This window comes from Propithecus coquereli, unplaced genomic scaffold (genome assembly GCF_000956105.1).
Source record: "Propithecus coquereli isolate 6110/MARCELLA unplaced genomic scaffold, Pcoq_1.0 Scaffold172, whole genome shotgun sequence".
Taxonomy (NCBI): domain Eukaryota; kingdom Metazoa; phylum Chordata; class Mammalia; order Primates; family Indriidae; genus Propithecus; species Propithecus coquereli.
The window spans coordinates 5,809,023-5,814,334 of NW_012141858.1; positions in this window are offsets into that span (position 1 = coordinate 5,809,023).

The window sequence follows — 5,312 nt, forward strand, 5'->3', positions numbered from 1 at the left end:
TAAATGAGAAAATGCCTCTTCCAGCTTTACAGTCTAGATTTAGAAGGTAAAAGCCTTCTCCTGTTGAGTTTGTGGGCTGATGGGATTATCTCTGGGATTGTGGTCAAATGGGGTTAGAGCTGGATCACGTGGCTACTATTGGGTCTTCAGTGGAGCCTGTTAATGGTGGGCCTTTTACAGGGACTGGATTGGGCACGATTTCTGTCTGGTCCTTGAGTGAAATGAACTGCCTCTGGGACCTTAGTCAGTAGAACTGGTTCTGGGATGGTGGTCTGCTTCAGGGTCCACAGGTGATAGTACCATTACCAGGTGAACTAACAATGTATCTTCCTCCTAGTATCTAAGAGGTCTCCTACTGGGTCACTGGGTTGCTTCCTTAGGCAGGCAGTACTGGCCCTGTACCATGGCTGAGAGGGGCTGGAACTGAGTTACAGGGCTGCTTAAGAGTCCATAGCCAAATCTGGGGTCTGCAGGCTTGCCTCTGGGGACACTGATGGGTGTGTCTCCTGGTGGGTCCCTAGGTGGCCAGGACCACTCCCAGACTGTAGCTGAGAGGGGCTGAAGTTTGAGTTATATGGCTGTTTTGGGATCTACTACGGGACTGAGGTTGGCAGTCCTGCCTACAGGGGCAAGGATGGGTGCACATCTCTTCTAGTCCCTATACAGGCAGGACTCCTGTCACATTGTAGTTTAGAGAGCCTGAAGCTGAGGTACAGGGTCGCCTCAGTATCCAGAGCCAGAATTGAAGTCAGTAGGCCTGTCACTCAAGGCATCAGTAGGAATTATTGCTCCTTGGCAGATAATCTGGTGGCAGGACCAAAGACAAATGAGGTTGTACTTGAGTGTACAAGAGAATGAGGCTGTTTTTGGGTCTGGAGCCAGGACCACAGTTGGTGAGTCTGCCAACTGGGTGTGAGTCTGCCCTTTCAAAATGACCCTCCTCAGTTTTGGGCTCTAATTTTCACAATTCCTACCTAAATTCCAAAGCTATACAAAGGTATTTTTGTTCATGGATGGCTGCGAAATTATTGTCGCTATGTGGGGGATACCCCCTATTCCACTATCTTGTTGACATTATTGTCTTCAGATTATTCTTGATTATTTTGAACTATCTTTCCCCCCTGAGATGAAATTTCTTAAGAACATACAAGCTCTAAGGGAAGAGCTAGAAGATTTTTTTTTTGTCATCAGTTCTGTCTTTTGGATCTAAGTTGTTTTCCTTTAAAAAAGCAAAACTTTCACCTGAAATAGCTGAGAAAATCCTATAGTGTGGGCTGTCTCTAGCAGCTCAGTGTCACCTTGGCTAGGCTGCTGCCAACACCCACGGACCCCTTCATTGCCATTCTCAGCAGCACATGTCCTAGTTTTATTTAAATAGCATAAAGGTTGGAGCTGGAAAAGAGAACAATATCTAATTTGGCATTTGAAGTAAGTATTACAAATATAGACTATAGAGATTCTAGGAAGGAGCAAGGTTGGTGGTCCTAGATGAGAGAAGAAATTAAAACTGTGGCATAATTGAATATTAGAGTTAGAAGGTACCTTATACATCACTAGTTCTATCCCCCTCACCCTAGGGATATGGAAACTGAAATCCAGCTTGGTGAAATGACTTGGTTAAGTTAGCACCAGACCTGTAACTAGAACTCGAGGTATTTTTACTTCTGGGACAATACTCTTCCTGTCATATCCAACTATGCTTTCTGTGTCTTTCAGACTTGGAAGTCAATGATAGCATTCTTGTAAGATATTTTCCTGTAGATCTGGATTTGTAAACCAGAAAAATTTAGTTGATGATATAAAGAAATTTGCTAAGACTTATTTCTATACTCAGTGTGCTGGTTAATTTTATATACCACCTTATTTAGTTCACAGGCCCCAGATATGTGGTCAAATATTACTCTGAGTGATTCTTTGAGGGTGATTTTATGTGAGATTAACATTTAAATCAGTGGACTTTGAGTAAAGCATTGCCCTCCATAATGTGGGTAGGCCTCATTCAATCAGTTAAAGGCCTGAGTACAAAAAAGACTGACCTCACCTGAGCAAGAGAGAATTCTGCCAGCTGACAGTCTATAGATTTGAACTACAGCAATTGGCATCTTCCTGGGTCTCTAGTGTGATGGCACACCTTTCAGATTTTGGACTTGTCAGCCTCCATAATCATGTGAGCTAATTCTTTTAAAAGTCTCTTTCTCTCTCTGTACACATCCTATTGGATCTGTTTCTCTGGAGAACTCTGACTAATATACTTAGTGGAACATTTGTTTCTCTAATCCAGCATTTGTACCTTAAACAATTGTATTCACAGCATCTTGTCTGATGTTTTAGGTCATCATGTGCTATTATCCATCTCCTTAATGCTCTGTAAACACAGAGGTGCTTTTTTTTTTTTATTTTGGTACTAAAAAGCCCTTAAACTTATGTCAAGTTCAGCAATTATATTGTTTCTTCCTCAATTATGGAGATGATATCATAATAGAAGCCTGATATATCTTCATCAAATACTGAGACCAGAGCTGCTGGCTCTATCTGTTGAATGGGAAGGTAGCTTTTTGGCTCAGATGTCTGAGAAAGCAAAAAGAGCTAGCATACAGCAACTCAGTTTTCATTCATTCTCCAAGAATTTGCTAGTTATTCTCCTGTCCAGTCCTCCAGCCTGCTTTTCCAAATCCTCTGCATCCAGCTTCTTTGTGTTAGTTAAGACACTTTCAGTCATGAGTGACGAGTAACCTAACTCAAAATAGCTTAAGCCAAAATAGAATTTTATTTGCTCATCTAACAAAAAACTCTGAGGAGAGATCTGGGATGCGTAAATCCAGAGCCTCAAACATTGTCACCAAGACCTCATCTCTCTCCATCTCTCTGCGTGGCTTTCCTTTGTGCTGTCATTGTTTCAGGGCTAACTTACGCTTAGTATTGGCAAAATACAGTCAGTAGTTCCTGGTTCCCATCCCATTCATTTAACACCACAGAAGAAAAGAATGCTTCTCAAGAGTGCTAACAGAAGTCCCGGGCCTGACTCTTATTGGCCAACTAGGTTATCTTTCTATTTCTGAATTTGCTGATCAGCTTCCTGCTGGGTCATATGCCCACCTTCGTACTTGAGTGGGGGTTGGCCTCAATCAACCGGCATGAAAATAGAATAGTGAGGAGGCAGTTTTCTCAAAGAGAAATGGTAAATGGATGCCAGCCTATAAAAGTAATAGAATACACTACATTATCCTTGTCAAATTTGGGCAGTCAATTTGGTCTATAGGTGAGTAAGGAGCAGTGGAGAGAACTAGGAGCTCAGTCTTAAGTAGTTTAATTTGAGATGTGTGTGGAATATCCTGTGCTTCTAGATAATAGGAGGCAGGATATAGAGAAAAAACACTAGCCTACAGATTCTCCTCATAATTTTAGAAACAAATCATATTTCCTAGAAGGCTTTAACATTCTAGAATGAAGGTTCTGTATATATTTATTCTCTCCTTACCTGGTAGTGACATTTTCTCACTGACTATTTCATTGTCAGCTTCAGGACCTTCACTTTCATTCCTTTCTGTGGTTTGCCATCAATTTTAGAATTAAATACCAGGAAGTAATGCTCCATGAGAAAAGGGGTTTTAGTCCTTATACGCAACGCCTAGAAGAGTTTTGGGCCCATGGTAGTTACTCAAAAATATTTGTTGAATAAAGTGTTGGATACACCGCATAGGTTATTTTACATATGGCCTCACCATGGATTGATAAAATGTCATGATAATGAATTCTGCTTCATTTACAGTGCTTTTTATGATGAGATTATTTCTGGTTGACTTTAAAAAAATTAAACTCTAAATTTTGAGATAATCGCAGATTTACATGTAGTTATAAAAAATAATACAGACTCATATAGTTTACTCTGTTTCTCCCCATGGTCACTTTTTACAAAGTTATTTATAGTATCACAACTAGGATATTGAAATGTTGACATTGATGCCGTCAATTTGGTTGACTTTTTTGCGTGGCTGTAGTAAATTGTTCCATGGCCACAAAATCTTCCCATCTAACATTCATGCTCTTTTGCAATGTATCTTTGTTGTTCCTATAATTCAGAGATGGAGTCTCTTTTTTTATCCCCTTGAATCTGAGCCAGATTTGTTTTGCTTTGAACAATAGAATTTGGCAAAAGTTATGTTGTATCCTAGAGCTTAGGCCTCAAAAGGCCTTGCACATTTTACCTCCTCTCTGTTGATATGTTCTCCTGAGATCCACTTGTGCAAAAGATAGTATAGTCTACTGGAGGGGATGAGAAACCACAAGGAGGCAAACTGAGATGCCCCCGTCAACAGCTACACCTGACTGCCAGACTTGTGAGTGAGGCCATCTGGGACCTCCCAGCCAGCTGACTACCTTGCTGATGCATGAGTAAGCCCAGGCAAAACCAGCAGAGGAAATGTCCAGGAAAAAAAAATAGAATTTTAAGAAATAATAAATCATTGTTGCTTTAAATCATTAATTTTTGGAATATTTGTTACGTAGCGGAGGGTAATCTCACATTGAGAATCTTTAGGTATACAGATTCAGGTTTTGTTCTTGGATTATGATATGGTAACTAGGAGGTAAGGATTTACTATGTCCAGTTTGAATTTTTTTCCCTTAAATACATAACCTGTCAGTTGATTTCACTTTGTCATATTTCTACTCAGTAACAAAGCAAGAAAATCTGATTAATACCAGCTTTACTTCATCTCTCTTTCTTATTAGCATGTGGAATTTTTAGTGGTAACTGGCAAAAAATTTTAATCGTTTCTTGTAGATATAGACCCAAACCTGGTTTCTGAGGTTAATGTTTATTTAGATGCAAATTTAGTTAAACAAATGTCTCAGTGGAAAAATCCACATTACTCTATTTTAAGACAAATATGGAAATCCAAAATTCAAAGACTCTTTAGTTTTCTGAAAACCATTCAGTTAACTATCACTTTGAATTTTGTGTTGATACTAATATTAACTCCAGTAATAAATCTTTAACTAGATATGTTCTGAAAGGGTACATTGTTTCAGAAATCCCAGGAAAGTATACTGACATACAGAGATTTCTATAGATAGTGAAGATATGAATGAGCTCATATTTATTGGCTATTTACAACATTTTTCTCTCAGAGATATTAAAGATTAATCAAATACATCAGTGAGTAGATTTTACTTTACATAGTGGTTAAGAAATCAGTGTTTGGAGTTAGATTCCCAGGGTTAACATCTAATTATACCATTTACAGACTGTAGGTCCCTAGGCAAGTTGCTTAATCTCCTTGTGTCTTAGTTCCTACATCTACAAAATAGGG